This window comes from Lissotriton vulgaris, chromosome 10 (genome assembly GCF_964263255.1).
Source record: "Lissotriton vulgaris chromosome 10, aLisVul1.2, whole genome shotgun sequence".
NCBI lineage: Eukaryota > Metazoa > Chordata > Amphibia > Caudata > Salamandridae > Lissotriton > Lissotriton vulgaris.
Window position 1 is genome coordinate 764,997,500 of NC_141698.1, and position 22,035 is coordinate 765,019,534.

Sequence of the window (22,035 nt, forward strand, 5' to 3'; positions counted from 1 at the left end):
CAAGTTAGGTCCAAGAACATGAGTGCTGGTGCAGCAGCCACTTTGGTTGTTCAATCACCATCGACCAGTGATCTTGGCTCATCACAAGAAAGTACCATCCAATCAACGCCGGGTGTAACTCAGCTGACGAGTGTTCAACAACCACAGCATACAATCCCAGCTTAAGTCCTTTCACTATGTTTTTCCTCATAACATAGTAATAGTCCCATATTCATGTCTACGACGTCCCACCTGGTTTGAGTTGTTGCACTATATTTAAAACACCACACATGCCTGTCTCTGCTTCATAGCGGAACTATTTCCACAGAACCCCCGGTCGTGGCAGTAGCATCCTAAGAGGAAGGTAAGAATCGCCTCTCTAACTCGTTCTGTTCTAGCATTCTACTGTATCACACTGTTTGCGCGCCCTTTGTTAGTTTTAAATTGCACTATCTGCGCGTTTTAAATTACTTTCCCCGCCGGTATTCCAGGCTTTGCTCAAATAGTCTCCACGTATTTCTGACCGCTTTGTCTCATTAACCCTAGACACGGTCACTCGAACTACCGACGCAAAGCCGTACCTTCGACAGAGCTGCCTGAGAGAAAATTACGCTACCAAACAGGTACGATGAACCGCCTGCAATCCCTAGCTAGCATAATATAATAGTGCCGCTTTAACTTAATAAACCACAGCCAGAATCTACAATGATGTTTTAATGTTTTACTGTGACGCGGAAACTTCTTTAACAAGCGCTTAGACCCGCCTCTACGATACTAGCAGGAACTTAAATATCGCAAGTGCGTTTCACCGCCAAGTGTAACATTCAACTCTACAAGCTATAGCCACAATCGTAAGCGATGCTACAATGTCTCACTGCGCAGCGGAAATCGCCATAGTTAGCGCTCAGCCTCGCTTTCTTGAGACCAGCAGCATTTAACTCCGTAGGCGCTCTATGTCACCAAGTATCCCCACTTTAGAGCAGTCTCTATTATGGAACAACTAACATTAACATTGCGTGCTGTGTAGCTTTAATCATAAAAACTTTCAGATCATTACCTAAATGTATGATTATTCCATCATATAGATTATGGCGCCCTAATACCCGAAAAACTAAAGTTCTAACCGCTAATACATCGTGTACTCACAAACAGGTAATGTAACCATCATCAGTCACAAACCCTTTCTTGAGCTTTGTTTCAACCTATAGCTCACCCCCATATTTGTATTCATACAGAAACTACCCCTCTACCTACAGAAGTCCCCCGGGTGGCTCAAAAAATAAGGAAACGCATAGGCATTTGCCTCGCTCTTAGAGGTAACTGAAAACCAATAACATTGGCATTATAAATATAACCTTCCCATGTACTATAAACCTACAGAAATTCTCTGTATCCTATTTTTCAGCACATGTTTCAAAGAGTCCAGCCAGAATCTCATACACCCACATGTGCAGATTCTCTAATATCATAGGTAAAAACCCTCTTTTTCTCACAAATTGGGGTAACAGTACACTATCACTGCATGCTCCAGGCACTTTGCCAGTCACCACTTTCAGTGAACTAGATCCACTGGGCTCATCTCTTTGAACTTTTCTCTCTATCTCCTCACCTTGTGGACTCTCAACGTTCTTGGTCTACCTGATCTATACTCAGCTAGATGTCCAATTAGCTATGAGCTATTATTAAACTCTTGAAATTTGTAAAGTAGATATGCATGTATACATGATGCCATAGATTAAATCTAAGCTGTAAAAGTGTAAAAAGCAAAGGAGATTGACACTCAAATTTCTCTTATTCTCTGTTTTTCAGAATTTTCTGTATGTTGCCCTCATATTTTTAAGAATTTGTATCACTTGTTTGTAAGTTTTTTGTCTTTGGCCCTGAGGAAGGTGACTTTCACCGAAACGTACGTCGGCCCAACATCTTTTGTCCTGGATACGATTTGGTCAACTACATCATAACCAACAGAACCACCCCATCTAGGTTCCTATACGTACCCTCTTAAGTACACCTTAGAGCTATCACTTGTGTCACTCAATGTCTTGTACAATTTTGCTTAGTTGTTCATGTTGTTAGGTTTGTCTTTTATTCTTTATTGACACTGTATAACTAATGTGTGATTTTGTGTTCGTGATCAATAGGATCAACTGCTATTAGAGGGCATTTTTGAATGATAGGATTATCACCAAATGCATGTATAAATGTTGATTTGCACAGTGATAATGAAATGTATTTATATATAAGAGTCTCTAAAACCCTTTTTTTTTAAAAATGACAAAATAGTCAAATAAAAAATTTTCATGTTTGAATAACACTTCAAGGATCTCTCTTTGGCATCTCTTTTATTAATCATTGGGATATATTCAATGTTGAAAGAAATATAGGCCCCTCTAGAGGTTTTGTCTTCTTCTTGCTTGGTCTGTCTCCCTCCTCTGGGCCTTAAAATATTTGGGAGAACTCTCTCTTCTTACATTTCTCAACAGTCTTCACTGTAGAGTCCCTTTTCCTCTAATTTGTTTGGCAATCGCTCATAGCACACATCTTCTTTGTCTTAGATAGACTACGTCCACCATTAACACTACACAACTCCACTTCACTCTTCTCACTTTGTACCTTTGTCAAATCATATCAGTGGCGCCGCACCTTCCTCTTTTCCTACAAGAGTCATGGACAATTTAAAAACATTCGGTTTCTCCGATGAAGACTTCCTCACTATGATGGACCAAATCACAGGTGGTAACAAAACTAATACCATCAATACACCCAGTACCAACACTGACTGGCTAAAATTAGTGAACCTTAAAAAGAAAGCCAAAAGAATGGAATCACATGCGTTTTTTATGGGAGAGTATTTAAAAGCAGGTGCGATCCCCATAGGACTCAGGGTTAGAAACATACCAGCCCTATTTGTGGAAGTTCGCAGTTTCCTAGAGCGTTGGTCCCTCATAGCGAATCGCTGTTCACGCGATTGGATGCTCCTTATTATAAATACAGTGAAAGATATGTTAGTTACATTACTGAAGGAGATCCACGAACTAGAGGAAAAATTAAAAGCAAACCCATCACTGGAAGAAGCAAAGAAAACCCTTCAGGAAATAAATGAGGAAATAGAGGAATTTGATACATACCTCACAAAAAAGAAGATGGATAAACTAAGAAAAGATGTCCGCTGGTTTGCACAGGAAAAAATCTACCCGTACCTGAAACAAGATTTTTACACTCAACAACAAGATGACACAGCGGAAGGAACGAGATCATATGACCAAACCTATCATAACTCTAAATTCAACAGAAGAGTTAGATTTCAAACTTTTTCCAATACCAACTCCTCAGACTCAGAACAAGAAGGAATAATGACAGAAGAAGATTATGACTATGGCTTCCCTAACCACAACCAAAGAGGAAACTTCTCAGGAAGATCAAATCGAGGCTCACAACAGCCTTTTTTAGTGAGGGGCAGAGGACGAGGAAGACCACGCTATCCGGCAGCGAATCAAAACCAGTACCAACAAACGAACCAATACCAACAGCCGAACCCTCCACATCCTCAGCCATATGTCCAAACGAGACGACAACAATATTGGAAACAATAAAAAACCGAAACACATCTATACCAATATTCAATCTCTCTTCCCACAAACTGTCATCAGAAGAAGTGAAAATATTAAGCAAAGGTTTGTCATATGTCCCTAGCACTGGAGCAAACAGATTCCAAATCCACCAAGACATCTTTTCCTTCTTCAGGAAGATCAGGCTAAGAAGGTATTTTGAAAATAAAGAAACAAGAGAAGAAGAGGAAAACCGCTCAGGCTGTCACCCCCCTCCACTTTCACCCCCACTTTGGACATGCTAGGACCGGAAGTGGCAATATTTGAGAAGAGCGTTCTAAATGAACTGGAAAGAGTCCTGAAATTCATTCCACTGCCTCATTCAAACTTGGAGAAAGAGGAAAGATCAGCTCTACAAACGCTTCAAAATAATAAAGATATCACAATAAAACCAAGCGACAAAGCAGGAGGGATTGTGATCATGGACACAAGCCACTATGCAGACAGAATAAACCAAATGCTAGGAGTAGAAGAGCACTACAGAAGAGCAAGCAGACGATCTCTCACTAATTTAGTAGAAGAGATAAAAATGCTAGTAACAAATGCCTTTGAAGAAGGGTACATTTGCCAGAAAGAAATGGACTACCTTATCAACACCTATCCTGTGGTCCCCGCCATCTACGGTGTCCCGAAGACACACAAAAATATTCTGGACCCACCTTTGAGACCCATAGTAGCCTCCATAAACTCAAGCACGGAGCCACTCTCAAAGTATTTGGACACTTTCTTATGCCCTCTAACCACCACATATGCTTCGTACATCAAGGATACCGGGCATATGATTAAAGTTCTTGAAAACTCCCCATTCGATAATGTCACGCAACTACTAGTGGCTTGTGACATAGAATCACTATATACAAACATTCCTCAAGACAAAGCGATGGAATCTGTTGCAGCACTCTTAGCAAGAACACCAGGATCTAGACCTGACACGTTTATCTTACAATGCCTGAGAATGGTCCTACAAAATAACTTCTTTGAATTCGGAGATGAGATATACCACCAGATAAAAGGTGTAAGTATGGGGGCCTCTTGCGCACCCAGCATAGCGAACATCTATATGGGGGAATTCGAACGTAAAAACATCTACAATGAAATCGCGCCGTTTTTTGAGAACATAAGCAGCTGGCACAGATTTATAGATGATGTGTTTTTTATCTGGTCAGGGACAGAAGATCTCCTAAAGGAATTCATGGAATGGCTAAATTTAGCCGACAAAAATCTGAAATTTACCCATAACTTCTCCCCGGACCAAGTGGAATTCTTGGACATATGGGTGCGACATACAGATGGTAAACTGACAGTCGATTTATATCGTAAACCCACAGCAAAAAACACCATCCTAGAACATGGCAGTTACCATCCCAACTGCCAAAAGGACTCTATACCGTTTGGTGAGTTCTTGCGAATAAAAAGAAACTGCACATCTATGAAAGATTTTATGATTCACGCCAACAAACTCACGGAACGTCTATTAGCAAGAGGATACCCCAAACGTCTAGTGCGTAGCTCTATGAAAAGAGCGAAATATTACAACAGAGATGTCCTTCTGAACCCAACTCCGAAATCTCAGGACCAGAAATTGGTCTGCGTACTGAATCATTCTACTATCAACAACAAAATAAGGAAGGTCATCCACAACAACTGGAAGATACTGAATACGAATGATCAAGAAAGCAGACTAAGCAAACCTATTTTGGCATTCAGAAGAAACTAAAATCTCCGCGACAAGCTGGTACATAGCAGGTGGAAAGGCCTGACAAGAGATAAACAGCAAACCATGGATGGAAATCCTTTGCCAAAAGGCAATCACAGATGTGGCAACTGTCACGCATGTGACCAAGTAATCCCCGGCGAAAAATGGACCTATGGACACAAGCAAGGACATCTAAAAGAAATGACAAACTGCAGAACCAAAAACGTTATATATCTGATTATATGCCCGTGCGGCATAGGATATATAGGAGAAACATCACGTGAATTCCGTATTAGACTCTCGGAACACAAATCTGCAATTAGAACTCAAAAGACCAATGCCCCAATGGTGTCCCACTTTGTCCAATATGACCACGATGAAAAAGACCTGCGATGGCAAATACTAGAGTGCGTTCACGCACCTCCAGGCAAAGATCCATCAATTTTTCGCAAAAAACGCGAAACCTTTTGGATACATTATCTGGATACAGTCCGTTTTGGGCACAATGAAGAGATCTCGTGGATAGTTACACTTTGAAACTATGGCCATATCTGTAATTAACATCCCGGCCATACAACAATGGTTCCGCAGTTATCTTTATCTGATTCCAGCTCGAGGGATGCTGCAAACTTCCACAAATATAAGATAGCCTGTGCGACACTACATTTAAATCGTGTCGAGATCTGCCATATTCCGGTACCCTGCCCTCTAATTCTTGTCATATTGAAGTGCTGACGTCTTTGCTTCAACTAATCTCTGTCGTTTTTTGTATATAGTTTATAATTCCCTAACACCCTTCTCCGTTACAAGATGGATGCCATAGAGCATACAATCCCAGCTTAAGTCCTTTCACTATGTTTTTCCTCATAACATAGTATTAGTCCCATATTCATGTCTACGACGTCCCACCTGGTTTGAGTTGTTGCACTATATTTAAAACACCACACATGCCTGTCTCTGCTTCATAGCGGAACTATTTCCACAGAACCCCCGGTCGTGGCAGTAGCATCCTAAGAGGAAGGTAAGAATCGCCTCTCTAACGCGTTCTGTTCTAGCATTCTACTGTATCACACTGTTTGCGCGCCCTTTGTTAGTTTTAAATTGCACTATCTGCGCGTTTTAAATTACTTTCCCCGCCGGTATTCCAGGCTTTGCTCAAATAGTCTCCACGTATTTCTGACCGCTTTGTCTCATTAACCCTAGACACGGTCACTCGAACTACCGACGCAAAGCCGTACCTTCGACAGAGCTGCCTGAGAGAAAATTACGTTACCAAACAGGTACGATGAACCGCCTGCAATCCCTAGCTAGCATAATATAATAGTGCCGCTTTAACTTAATAAACCACAGCCAGAATCTACAATGATGTTTTAATGTTTTACTGTGACGCGGAAACTTCTTTAACAAGCGCTTAGACCCGCCTCTACGATACTAGCAGGAACTTAAATATCGCAAGTGCGTTTCACCGCCAAGTGTAACATTCAACTCTACAAGCTATAGCCACAATCGTAAGCGATGCTACAATGTCTCACTGCGCAGCGGAAATCGCCATAGTTAGCGCTCAGCCTCGCTTTCTTGAGACCAGCAGCATTTAACTCCGTAGGCGCTCTATGTCACCAAGTATCCCCACTTTAGAGCAGTCTCTATTATGGAACAACTAACATTAACATTGCGTGCTGTGTAGCTTTAATCATAAAAACTTTCAGATCATTACCTAAATGTATGATAATTCCATCATATAGATTATGGCGCCCTAATACCCGAAAAACTAAAGTTCTAACCGCTAATACATTGTGTACTCACAAACAGGTAATGTAACCATCATCAGTCACAAACCCTTTCTTGAGCTTTGTTTCAACCTATAGCTCACCCCCATATTTGTATTCATACAGAAACTACCCCTCTACCTACAGAAGTCCCCCGGGTGGCTCAAAAAATAAGGAAACGCATAGGCATTTGCCTCGCTCTTAGAGGTAACTGAAAACCAATAACATTGGCATTATAAATATAACCTTCCCATGTACTATAAACCTACAGAAATTCTCTGTATCCTATTTTTCAGCACATGTTTCAAAGAGTCCAGCCAGAATCTCATACACCCACATGTGCAGATTCTCTAATATCATAGGTAAAAACCCTCTTTTTCTCACAAATTGGGGTAACAGTACACTATCACTGCATGCTCCAGGCACTTTGCCAGTCACCACTTTCAGTGAACTAGATCCACTGGGCTCATCTCTTTGAACTTTTCTCTCTATCTCCTCACCTTGTGGACTCTCAACGTTCTTGGTCTACCTGATCTATACTCAGCTAGATGTCCAATTAGCTATGAGCTATTATTAAACTCTTGAAATTTGTAAAGTAGATATGCATGTATACATGATGCCATAGATTAAATCTAAGCTGTAAAAGTGTAAAAAGCAAAGGAGATTGACACTCAAATTTCTCTTATTCTCTGTTTTTCAGAATTTTCTGTATGTTGCCCTCATATTTTTAAGAATTTGTATCACTTGTTTGTAAGTTTTTTGTCTTTGGCCCTGAGGAAGGTGACTTTCACCGAAACGTACGTCGGCCCAACATCTTTTGTCCTGGATACGATTTGGTCAACTACATCATAACCAACAGAACCACCCCATCTAGGTTCCTATACGTACCCTCTTAAGTACACCTTAGAGCTATCACTTGTGTCACTCAATGTCTTGTACAATTTTGCTTAGTTGTTCATGTTGTTAGGTTTGTCTTTTATTCTTTATTGACACTGTATAACTAATGTGTGATTTTGTGTTCGTGATCAATAGGATCAACTGCTATTAGAGGGCATTTTTGAATGATAGGATTATCACCAAATGCATGTATAAATGTTGATTTGCACAGTGATAATGAATGTATTTATATATAAGAGTCTCTAAAACCCTTTTTTTTAAAAAATGACAAAATAGTCAAATAAAAATTTTTCATGTTTGAATAACACTTCAAGGATCTCTCTTTGGCATCTCTTTTATTAATCATTGGGATATATTCAATGTTGAAAGAAATATAGGCCCCTCTAGAGGTTTTGTCTTCTTCTTGCTTGGTCTGTCTCCCTCCTCTGGGCCTTAAAATATTTGGGAGAACTCTCTCTTCTTACAACCACAGCCACAAACACAGGTGCAACTAGTACAAGTGCAAGTACATGGGGAAGGAGAGGCACAAGTAGAGCCCATGCAGTGCGCCTCGAGCGATAGAGCGGCACACGGGAAAGACACACGAAAAAAAGCCTGGAGAACAGACTTTGTCTAATATCCAGGTATGCTTTAGTTCGTAATGAACAAAATGATGCTGGTGTCCACAACTAATACACATGTGTCTGGGCTGACAAGTCCTTTAATTCCCGTCAGGTCACAAAAAAACCGCCATTGAATGATAGAGACCCGATATGTCTTCTCAATCCAGGATGAAGACGCAAGGTATGGGGCCATTTTAATGAATAATTATTCATTCGCTGAAAAGCCAATGTGATTGTACAACAACTTCCTCTTGTTTCCTAATCAGGATTCCTAGAATAGTGATTACAGCCTCCTCCCTCCAAGAGGCGCCGGACAGTGCACATGAAGGTAGGTAGAATTAACATACACGCACTTGATTGTCTTTAAAGAAATATTATTGTCAAAATTCTTCGTATAGTCATTGCTTCACTTACTGTAGAAGTAAAGCCTGAAGCACCGTTCCCCAGGTCCACCATTGGAAATCGCGAGCCTGAAATGTACAGGTACATATGCCTTATGATTCTTCTGATTTAGAGAGGTAGCTTCGAGGCACACAGGTTCTCAACAAAACTTTATTGTTTTTTGTGTTCCACACAGATAAATAACAAAGCCCTGATGAGGGTTCGAAAACTGGTTATTCGAACCTGAAACGCGTCGGCATATCCACAAGAGCCAATCATATCATTGAGTGATTTGTTGCCAAAAAGAATACATACTGTTTCTGCTCTTGTTTTCATGTTGCTTTGTTTGTCTTGAAACAGGAATTGTTTTGTAAACATTGATGAAATGAATCTTTTAATGTGTAATGTTCTGTGTTAATTTGATGTCCTTTTTGATTTATCCTTTGTCATTATTGTTCAGTTTTGCGGTGGTATAAATGTGTATCTATTTCTGCCTAAAAGAATAATTCTATAAAAAAAAGTATAAAATATGAGTGATGGGTATAATTAAAAGTACCTCACCAGGTTTCATGAATTTGCACTTGGTCTTTATCAAATAATTGTCATTCCAAGATTTGAGGGTTTGGGCATTCCTTCTTTGTTTGAATAGTATAATGGCCCAGCCCCCCCTCAGTCCTGCTAAGGGCCTAACTCCTTTTTTTTATCCAGAGTTGCGGTTCCAGCACTACATCAAGATGTGCTGGAGGTGATTGGGGCAGCTTTGCAGAAGAGTGCTGTTCACACTATCCACTTGACAACAGACATGTGGACCAGTTGCCAAGCCCTTGATTACATGTGCATCACTGCACACTGGGTCTCTTTTGCAGGGTCTTTAGCAGGGGTTAGAGACAAGTCAAGTGCAGTTGTTGACCTGGACACAGTTTTTCAAGCTACTTTGAAACATGCAACATTAGCCATGTTTGCCATGGAGGAAACTCGTACTGCAAAAAACATTTTGGAGGAGTTTAACAGTATGGTCTCTGAATGGCTGCAACCAAGAAATTGCATAGTTGGTTATGTTTCCACGGATAATGGCAGTAATATAGTTAAGGCCATGCAGGAAGGTGAATATTTCAGAGTGCCGTGTTTGGCGCACTGTATAAACCTGGTTGTTCTAGATTTCTTGAAAACTGAAAACACAGTCAAGAAGTTTCTGACCACCTGCCGAAGAATCTGCACACATTTCAGCCATTCTTTTAAGGCCCGGAAGGAGTTGAGGGGCATTCAACTTGAAGGTAAAGTTCCAGTCAAAGGACTCATCCAGGAGGTGGCAACACGTTGGAACTCAACGTTTTACATGCTTGAGCGTCTGATTGAGCAGTGCATGGTAATCAATGACTATGTCTTTCAACTAGGTTCTACTATGAAAGACATGAGGCTAGAGTTGGAGGAATGGCAGCTAGTTAAAAGCCTGACAGACATGCTTCGTCCTTTTGAGGTCTTCACGCGTGAAGTCAGCAGGGAGGACTGTTCTTTGAGCAAAGCTATCCCATTTTTGGTCATGCTAGAGCACCAACTGAAGGTGGTGTCTTCAACGTTCAGACATGATGTTGGAGGGGCGTGGCCAGCAGCATGGCCGACTAGACGTGCCTCGCCGGAGCTCCGGCCGAGTTGCCCCATAATCCGACTTTAACCCCTGTCATCGAGCCCGAAAATCACACCACCTTGCAGCGGGACCTTTCCGCTTCACAGAGTGCCAGCGATCAGGGCGGTTGTGTGAGTTTCTTCGGTCTTCTGAGTGCGGAGAGGCTACGCCGGAGAGCAGACGGCCATGATGGCGGCAGGGAGGCGCGGACTACGGCGAGATCGCTGACTCACCGCTCGACAAGCTACTGCCGGATAGAGCGACGGACTGTGCAGTGCCCCCCCCCCCTTGGTCCGTACCTGCGACGCAAGCTCGGGAGAGCACCCCGGACCCGCGCTGAAAGCTTTGCCGGGAGAGCCACTGGCCCAAGATGGCGGCGGGCGGTGAGTGTTGAATCGGGGCGCTGCTCTGCCGGAATACAGTGGAGAGCTGGGGGACAGGCAGGGGAGACGCAACAAGGGAATTGCACTGTATCCGGACACGATCGGACCTCCCCGGTCAGATCCCCACAGCGATCTATACCCAGCCGGCTGTGGGGCTTGCGCGGGCGGCGGAGGCTGAGAACGGTGTGTCCCCCCTGCCACCCTTTCTTTGCCCGACCCCTCGGGGCATACGGACCGGGCCTCGCTGCTCCCCCGCCCATGCGGAGACCATGGGGAAGAAGGAGATGGCTTCCAGGGCTACGAAACAGGGGCCCATGGACAACTTTGCAGCCCCGAGGACGGTGGCCGAAACACCGAGCTCCCGCCCCGACATGGCCGTGCTACTGGAGGCCATCCAGGCATCCAGGACCGACATCCAAGCGTCGCGCTCGGCGCTGGAAACAAAGATTGGCGAGGTTGGGGCAGAGGTGACGCTGCTCCGCCAAGACTTCCGAAACCTGAACGAGAGGGTGACAACCGCGGAGGACAGGCTGAAGGAGGACGGTGAGGCTATCACTGCACTTAGGAGAGACATGGCGGAACTCCAGGCTTCTCACCGTAACCTTCAATGGAAGGTGGACGATGCGGAAAACAGGTCCAGGCGCAACAACCTCCGTTTTGTGGTGTTCAGGGAAGGGATTGAGGGCAGGGACATGGCGGCCTTCCTGATAAACTGGCTCAAGACCACCTTCCCGACGGCGCCATTTTCTTCCTGCTTCATTATCGAGCGGGCGCACAGGGCGCTCTTGGCCAAGCCACCGGAGGGAGCTAGACCCCGGCCAGTCATTGCCCGTTTTTTGAACTTCGCCGATAGGGACCTGATCCTCCGAGAAGCCAGAGCTCTGGGGGAGATCCGTCTGGAGAATGCAACGATCATGATCTTCCCGGACTATAGCCAAGAAGTATCGAAACAACGCCGCTCATACGACTCGGTAAAAGCAAAGCTGCGATCCCTCCAAATTAGATATATGCTACTGTTTCCCGCCAAGCTGAAAGTGATCTACAAAGACAAGGCGCTCTTCTTTACTCATCCTGAGGAAGCATGGCAGTGGCTGGAGGAGCGCCCCATCCTGAACAGCAGGGACGTGGCCAGCAGAGAGGCGATGGACAAAACCGTCCGAAACAAATCACGATGGGAATTGCCCAGGCCTCAGAGGCAAAGGTCTCGGAGAACCCAACACAAGGCCACGGCGACCCCGTACAGAACTCGGGGATCGGCAAGCAGGAGGAATGGCAGATCGGAGTCCCCCGACCCGGCAACAGGCGCGAGAACTAACGGACCCTGGAGGGGAGCAAGATCGGAGGGGGACGACGTGGAAGAATCGGAGGGTCCATCGTCTGGGGCGGAAGACTTGGAACTTTTGCAGGAATCATTGCATCCGCTGGTGAAGGAGATCCGACACATGGAACTGGAACTGTCGGGGCAGGGTCCTTCTACGGACACACAAGACTCCCACTCATGAACCTTTCTGCTGTGAGACTCGATGGAGATGGCAACTCGGTGCAATAGGAGCACGCAAGTTGGCACGATCCCCCACACATACTTTACTCTTTTTCCCCAGAGTTCGCTCTGACTGTTGTTTGAGTTGGGGAGGGATGTGCGGGAGGGCGACTGACCTGCTCCCATTGATGGTTTGGCCCCATGTTGGGGCACAGCTGGAAGGGGAGGGAGGTGGGGTGGGGGGGGGGATCGTTTGGAGTTGTTGCCTCATGTTGGGGTGTTGGGTTGTTGAAGGGGGGGGACGGAAGTGCACCAAGCAGCGGAGTCGGGGAGGGTTACCCTTACTACCACCCGGGCCCCGGGGCCCGACATTTGATGGTCCTCATGCAATGCAATGGCAGGTACACTAGCGGAACCAACCAGAGATGGCGCCGGGGTGAAGGCGCTAACTTGGAACGTGAACGGCCTGGGCGCTAAAATTAAGAGGGGCCTGGTTACGGCCTACATTAAGCGCGCAGCGCCAGACATTATTTTCCTTCAGGAAACACATTTGAGGGGGAACCGCTGCGCCCTCCTAGCACGCGGACAATACATAGTTTTAGCACATGCAGGGTACACCATGGACTCATGGGGCACGGCCATACTCATTAGGAAAACGACTCCCTTCACGGTAACACGCACGTGGTTAGATCCACAGGGTACATTTGCAGGGGTGCAGGGGACCTGGAGGAGGCGCAGATACACGCTGCTGTCGGTCTATGCCCCACCCAAATTGCAAGCACGCACGATGCAGGAGGTCACTAATATACTAATGGATACGGCTGACACTGTGCAGATCATGGGGGGGATTTCAATGATGTGATGTGCATGGCACGAGATAGATCTGGGAACTCCCACACAGCAACGGCGGAGACGGCTCTGGCGCGCAGAATGGACACGCTAGGTCTCACTGATGTCTGGCGGTGGCTTCACCCTACGCAGGACACTTATTCCTTTTTCTCAGGGGCACACAAAGTCTTCTCCAGATTAGACTATATCTTCACTTCAAGCCAGGAACTCTCGTCAGGGGACCAGGCTGAGTACAGGGCGAGGGGTATCTCGGATCATTCCCCGCTGTTCGTACACATAGGACGGGATAGGGGGAGAAGACAGGCACACTGGCATATGTCGTCATGGGACATACAGACCCCCGAAATTCTGGGAGGCATTAGAGCAGACATTAGAGTCTTTGTGGCAGAGAATGAGGGTTCGGTGCAGTCCAGGGCTACACTATGGGAGGCTATGAAAACAGTGCTGAGGGATCGATTTCAATCCAGGGTGGGGGAGGCCAGGAGGAAACGTACTGAAGCCATAGCGGTAGAGGAGGCGAACATATTGACCCTAGAGGCTGAATACCACAAGACGAAGAGGGAGGTAGATCTTAGAAAACTGCCGGATACTCAAAAACTATACAGGGAATTGACTACGGATGAGGCGCGCACGCAGGCGCTGGCCACCCTTCACCGCTTGTACGATGTGGGCGATAAATCTGGAAAACTCATGGCATGGTTGAGCAGGCGGGAGAGAGCGGCCAGGTGGGTGGATTGGATTGGACTCCCCGGGGGCGCGCGGGCGTCCTCGGACGCCTCTATAGCAGAGGCCTTTGCGACCTATTACGAGGACTTCTACAGGGCTAGGGACCTCGGAGACGGCGAGGTGGTGCGGGCGTTTCTGGGTGACATGGAGGTCCCGCAGTTGACCCCCGAAGGTAGCAAGGCTCTAGAAGCCGACCTGTCCCTAGATGAAATCACAGAGGCGTTGGCTCTCTTGAAACCCGGGAAAGCACCGGGCCCTAACGGTTTCCCGGTGGAGTTTTTCAAACGGACGGGGGACCTCCTCTCCCGTCATTTGAAAGGGTTGTTTGTCGATGCGTTCGGCGCCGGGCGCCTCCCGCCGGATCTGACCCTTGCCACCATAGTCCCGATTCACAAGGAGGGTAAACCCAGGGGGGACTGTTCCTCCTACCGCCCGATTTCTCTTCTTAATATCGAGACTAAACTCCTGGCCACCATTTTGGCGCGGCGCCTGCGACAGGTCATTACGGACCTAGTGCACCCAGATCAATCTGGATTTCTGCCGGATAGGGCCACCAAACTCAACCTACGGCGCACCCACAACTGGCTCCAGGAAGTCTGTGACAGGGACGAACCCCACTGGTTCCTCTCCTTGGACGCAGAGAAGGCGTTCGATGCGGTGCATTGGCCCTTCCTGATGGGCACCCTTGAACGCTTTGGGATAGGGCCCAAGTTTCTAGGATGGGTGAAGCTGCTATACTCGAACCCTAGAGCGAAAGTGCGGATCAATGGGAGGCTCTCCAGGGAGTTTGCGATAGAGCGGGGGACACGCCAGGGGTGCCCGCTCTCCCCACTCCTCTTTACCCTCACGATAGAGATCCTTGCGATCCGTATTCGGCATAACCGGGATGTGATGGGGTTCCATTGGGGGGAGTCGGACGCCGATCAGGAGAAGATCTCCCTTTATGCCGATGACGTTCTGTTATATGTCACGGACCCGGCTAGGACAATCCCGGCCCTGTTTAAAGAGCTGGGTGACTTCGGGGCGGTGGCAGGACACACTATCAACTGGCATAAGTCGATCCTCTATGACCCACAAGGTGCCCCTAGTTGGGAGAACCTGCCCGAGCTCCTCATCCACACCACAGAAGGCTTCCGGTATTTGGGGGTTTTTATTACCCGGGATAGGCGACGCTCGTACACAGACAACATCGACAGGGTATTGGCGGCGGCGAAGACGGAGATGGATAGGTGGAGACCGCTCCCACTCACGTTCCTGGGCAGGGCTGCCCTGTATAAAATGATCCTACTGCCGAAGTTTTTGTATGCCCTCCAAAGTGAGTATTACCCGCTACCGACTCTGACTATACGGACAATCCATGCTGGCCTCCGCTCCTTCCTGTGGCTGGGGAAACAGTCCCGAGTGGCACTCACGACCCTGCAGCGCCACCAGTATAGCGGGGGAATCTCGCTACCTAATTTGGAGGCATACTACTGGGCTGAACACCTTACCCCCATCAATGAGTGGATACATGCCCCTGCGGATCACCCAACCTACGCACTAGAAAAATCCAAATGGGGAAATAAGACGGTGCTGCACTTCCTCTATGGAGGAAAGGGAGGACGTCAGCTTCTCCCGGCGACTAAAATTACCCTATCCGCGTGGCGTAGAGCGACGGTTAAAATGGGGTGGCAAGAAAGACCCACCCGCCAAACCCCCCTGTGGTCGTGTATATGGCTGGCTGAGCTGAACAAACTGCGGGGATTTCGAAGGTGGGACGACATTGGCATTTCCACAATCGGAGATGTCATAGCGAGGGGAGAGCTTAAGACCTTTCAGACGTTACAGCAGGACTTCGACCTCCAGAACACCCAATACTTCAAATATTTGCAACTGCGACATGCGTGGAGGGCACAAAACATTTCTCTTGCAGACATTCCCCAGTATGCACCACTCGAGGGACGCCTGTTACAGGAACAGATACAGAGGGGGGCGGTGTCTATGACATACAAAACACTGACAAATAACATGTTGGGTGATCTACAGGCTCTGAGGGAGAGGTGGGAGGGTGATGTGGGCACACTAGAAAACCTGGGTTGGGAACTCATTCTCACGCACCCTCGAGAAGTAGCCATAAAGTCGAGGCTTCGCCTCATACAGTTTAAGGTTCTCCACCGGGCCTATTACGACAGAGCAAGACTCTTCCGGATGGGGAGGGCTGCGAACTCTTCTTGCTTACGATGCCAGCATCCAACGGGCGATTTCTTCCACATCATTTGGGGTTGTACTGTGATTCAGGAATACTGGGGTGAGGTCTTCACTGAATTGAGCGCGATACTGGAGGTGGACATTCATAGGGACCCCAAGCTGGCGCTCTTGGGCATGTCAACTGAGGTGGATATCACACGACACTCACTCATTTTTCTGCTGCTGGCTTTGGTAGTAGCCAAAAGAGACATTGCGAGACTATGGGGGGCGCCAGGGAAGCCCAATCTGGAGGACTGGAGGAGGGGCCTGGATATGTATATGGCGGCTGAACGGGTTACGTATAAAGCGAGAGGGTGCCCACGAAAATTCCGTAAAATCTGGGCCAAGTGGAGGCACTATCATGGACTAGAGTAGGAGGTTGAAACCGAGTGGGGGGGAGTGCTGGTGGCTGGATTGATCGTTGGGGAAGTTCTGTATGTAGCTGGCTTAGGCCTGTTGAACCCGGGAGGTCTCGGGCGATGAGACTGCATATGTTCATAACACACACCCTGAGAGGACCGAGGAGGGCACGGGAGGCGGGTGGTGGGGTGGAGGGAAGGGGGACGGGCTGCTTGGGGGAGGGGGGGAGGGGGATGGGAGGGGGGCCTCGGGTAGAGGTCTCTCAGTTGTTGACTTTCATGGTTGTTGGGGGGGGAGTTCGGGGCGAAAAGAGAAAAATGATTTTGTCATGATGAATGCTATGTAACTGTCTATTCTAAAAAGTTGCGGAATGTCGAGTGGAGCGGAATGTTGACGCTCCCCCGTGATACCATGATACTTGTACTGATGATCCACCTGATGCAACAATAAAAAGAAATTTATTTAAAAAAAAAAGACATGATGTTGGAAAGCAAGATGCATATCTGTTGGCGGAGAGGTTATTAAGCCGCCTAGTTGCCAATGGAAGGCTTAAAAACATACATACAGAACAACTTTACATTTGTGACACTATTCTGGATCCACGGTACAAAAAGGCAGTGGCCAGCAAAGCATTCCTTCCTTTTGATGAAGCAGATGTTTCAAAGTACAAACATTAGCTAGCTGTGTCAGCCAGTCGATTCGAAAAAGATCGGAAGAAAATTCAAGGAGCCGTCAGAAGTCCAACTGAATCAGCAGGCCATCCAGCATCAAGTTCCACTTCTGAATCTGTGGGCGAAGGGAGTCACTTTCCATCACAGCCGTTAACGACACCAGCAGCAACTGTATCATCATCCTCACCTTCCCCAGGCCCAGCCATAATATTGTCGGAAGCGGATTGGCTAACTCATCAAGAGTTTGCTCGTTCCAGATTGAGAAGGCCACAGATGGTACGCAAAGTGGAGCAACCGTGGAGAACCTTGAGTTGATGGTGCAGGCCTATCTGGATGACCCAACACAGGTCTTTGTTAATACGAACCCCTTGCTGTATTGGTACAGGAAAATGGCTCTATGGCCACTGATCACCAACCTGGCTATAAATTATTTGTCTTGCCCACTCACAGGCGTGTCTTCTGAACATGTTTTTAGTGCTGCTGGTGCCATTGTAACTTCAAAAAGGACCCGCCTCTTGGCCAAAAATGTGGAGAGGTTAACACTGATCAAGATGAATCAGCACTTGATACCACCAGATTACAAAGTACGTGAATGCACGCAGGAAGAAGAGGGCACCGACGTAGGTGACGGAAGTTCTTCTCTGTTACCTGACCTACTCCCGTCTCAATTCATGGAGTTTGAGGACGAGCTCTACTTCCCTGACACCGAGCCCTGAAAATGACTTCCTTTTTTTCGTCCTTATTCACTTTTATTCCTGTGTGTCTTTCTTTGTTTTGCAACTTTTACCACAACAAAACTCTAATCACCTAATCATATCAAGTCCATCAGCAGCACTGTCTTCATCTTATATTCCTTATTGATTTGAAGGTGCCGCAGTCTGCATTCCTGATGTTCACAAGTTCACAACTCAATCATGCTCCTTTATACTCCTCCTCCAGACTCCCCTTATCCATTTCCCTCAAGGCAGATGGATGGATTACGACGAGTCTCCTCACGTGGGACTGAAATTACTGACTGACTACATGTTTGCTGATTGCTGACAGAGTTACTTCTGATATTGACAGGAGAGGCTGCCCTGTGGGCCCTCACTTTCCGAAGAAGATGCGAACAAAAAGTAGAACAGGTATTGAATAATTGAGAAGATGGCATGCAGTGGACAGCAATGGCTGTCTGGCTCTGAATTAACCAATTGCTGTTTGTTGTTTGTGCATGAAATGATGATTCATATGTCTTGTTATTTAATCTTTCACACAGTAATTGTAGCTCATGTCAACAACTCTGTTTTTTTTACCTTTTTTAATTAAAATTGTACTTCAAATTCAGGAGCCACTATATTGCATTTCCAAAAATATGCAAAATATCCTTGGAGCGGACTCATTTGCCAATATACCATGATGATTGATTAAATAATATATCTTTTTCTTTACAGTCACTCACTGAGATGGATGGATCATCAGCGTCGGTTTACGGAAGAACTATGGCCAATTTGTGAGTGGCAAACAGGTAAACCATTCTACAACAACTACTACAGCAGGACTACATGTCTGTCTATTCGTGGTATGTATTGTTCAAGGGCGAGGCAGTGTACTGTTGTTGTTATGCCAGGCAGAGTCCACTCCAGACAGCAGTTCATGTAAAATTGAGGTTATGTGGCTTGCAGCATACAATTAGATATGCTTTGTCTGTCTGACAAAGAGCCTAGGTATGCTACATCAGGTTGCTTCACTCAGTGTTGCCTGCCTTGACCCTCTGCATGGCACTGCCTCAAGCTTGGGCCAAACATCCGTTATATTTGCAAAATTTGCTGTTTTTCGGTATTTCGCAAATCTTGCAAATATACCGAAAAATCGCAAATTCTTGAGCGGAACAGATTTTTGGCCCATGCTTGTGGCAGGGCCATGCAGACGGTCAAGGCAGGCACCACTGAGTGAAGCATCCTCCTGATGTAGCATATCTAGGCTCTTTGACACAGACAGACAAAGCATATCTACGGTTTAGGGTTCAGTGCGATTTACTAGGGTTTTTGGGTTTAAGTTGGTATGGTTCACGCTGATTCTAGGGCTCAAGGCCCGACGCAGGCTCGTTAATAATGATGTTGGCAATGTTGTAGGGGGGTTTGGTGCTCTTTGGTCCAGAATTAGCAGAATTTTGGCCTTTTTGGGTGTTTTGCGTGCGCATGTGTTTGGGTGAAAACTAAGTGAAAACTAGTCGTAGACCTTCTTCTTCTTCTTCTTCTTCAAAGAGCGCAGTGGTTTGATTTTGTTCTGCCTTGCTGAGATTCTTGGGAATCGCTGGAATAAGTGACTGTCCAGGTAAGTTTCAAGAGGATCGAAGTAGTGGAAGTGCTGAAAACAGCAATGTTTTGTGAACAGCGCAATTTGACATGTTTTGAATATACCAGTATTGCATGTTTTTAGGGGGCTATTTGGGGGTGTTCTAGATTTGTGGGAGAGGGTGTGGGGGTCTGGGAGCACTGCTGGGATAGCATAGTTTTGATTGGAAGTGATTTGAAGAAAAGCCATGGTGGGAAAGAGGAGTTAGGGCCTAGCTGCAGAGCGCATTTGGACCGATGTTGACTGGTTGGCTGAAAATTTTCTAAGTATGAGTTTTTGCATTTTTGCTTTTTGCCTGTTTAGGAGTGTTCTGCTTTTTTGCCGGGGGTTGCAGGGGTCTGGGGGCATAGCTCGGAAGGTCTAATATCGGAATCAAGTGTTTTGGACCAAATCCATGGTGAAAAACGTTTTCCGTTTTTGCTCACTTGCCTGTTTTTGGGGTGCTGTTTGGGGAGCTTCTAGGTTATTGGGTGGGTTTTGGGGTCTGGGAGCACTGCTGGCACAGTCTAATGTTGATTGCATTTGTTTTTCAGGAAATCCATGGTGGAAAATGGGAGTTAGGGCCTAACTGCACAGCGCATTTGGACTGAATTCCAGGTAGGCCCGAAACTTGCTAAGTCTCACTTTTTGCGGTTTCGCTTTTTGGCTGTTTGGGGGTGTTAAACTTGTTACCGCCTGGGTTAACGGGTCTTGGGGCATTGCTGTGAAGGTCTAATACCGGATAAAAGTGGTTCGGAGAAAATCGGAGGTGAAAAAGTTTTTCCATTTTCAGGCATTTTGCTCACTTTAGCGTTTTCAGGGGGCTGTTTGGGGGCATTCCTGGTGTTTGTGGGGGGGTTTTGGGGTCTTGGAGCAATGCTGGGTATGGATACTTCTGATTGCAAGAGGTTTGAAGAAAATCCATGGTGGCAAAGGGGAGTTAGGGCTTAGCTGCAGAGCGCGCACAGAGTGATCTGGGAACTAGGCATAAATTTGTCAAAGTCCCCATTTTTGCATTTTTGATTTTTGGCTGTTTGGGGGGGTTAAACTTGTTTTCGCCTGGGTTGACAGGTCTGGGGGCGCTGCTAGGAAGGTCTAATACCGGATAAAAGTGTTTTGGATAAAATCCATGGTGAAAAAGTTTTTAACTTTTCAGAGTTTTCGCTCACTTTTGTGTTTTGGGGGACTAATTGGGGGGGGTTCCAGGTGTTTGTGGGGGGGTTTTGGAGTCTTGGAGCAACGCTGGGTATGGATACTTTTGATTGCAAGAGGTTTGAAGAAAATCCATGTTGTCAAAGGGGAGTTAGGGCCTAGCTGCATAGCGCACACGGAGTGATTTGGGATTGAGGGCTAAATAATTCGAAGTGTCATTTTTTGCGGTTTTGCTTTTTGGCTGTTTGGGGGTGTTAAACTTGTTTCCGCCTGGGTTGACGGGTCTGGGGGCATTGCTGTGAAGGTGTAATACCGGATAAAAGTGGTTTGGAGAAAATCGGAGGTGAAAAAGTTTTTGCGTTTTTGCTCATTTGCCTGTCTTTGGGGTGCTGTTTGGGGGGCTTCTAGGTTTTTGTGGGTGGGTTTTGGGGTCCGGGAGCACTGCTGGCACAGTCTAATGTTGATTGCATTTGTTTTTCAGGAAATCCATGGTGGAAAATGGGAGTTAGGGCCTAGCTGCACAGCGCATTTGGACTGAATTCCAGGTAGGTCCGAAATTTGCTAAGTCTCACTTATTGCGGTTTTGCTTTTTGGCTGTTTGGGGGTGTTAAACTTGTTTCCGCCTGGGTTGAGGGGTCCGGGGGCATTGCTGTGAAGGTCTAATACCGGATAAAAGTGGTTTGGAGAAAATTGGAGGTTAAAAAGTTTTACCATTTTCTGGCATTTTTCTCACTTTCGCGTTTTCGGGGGGCTGTTTGGGGGGTTCCTGGTGTTTGTGGGGGGTTTTGGGGTCTTGGAGCAACGCAGGGTATGGATACTTTTGATTGCAAGTGGTTTGGAGAAAATCCATGGTGGCAAAGGGGAGTTAGGGCCTAGTTGAAGAAAGCGTTTGACACTATTTTTAACTTAGGGCTCGTTAGGGTTAGCAGTATTGCATGTGTTTGGGGGTGTTCGAGATTTTGGCAACTGGGTTCTGGGTTCTACTCTTGGAGCACTTGTCGAGAAATGTCTAATTTTGGTTGCAAGTGGTTTGCAGAAAATCCATGGTGGGAAAGGGGGGGTTTGGGTCTACTTTACTTTCAAAGTAAGTTTTGTCACCATTTTCCACTAGGTCTCAGACAGGTAGCAGTATTGCACGTTTTTTGGGGTCTGATTGGGGGTATTCTACATTTTAGTGTCTGGGTTTAAGGGTCTGGGAGCACTGCTGGGAAGGTCTAATTTTGTTCTAAAATCGTAGTTTACAGTACACCTAGCTTGAGGGGAAAGATCAGCAAAATTCGCCCATACTTATTTATCCTTCAAAAGGAGACTCAGAGTATGCC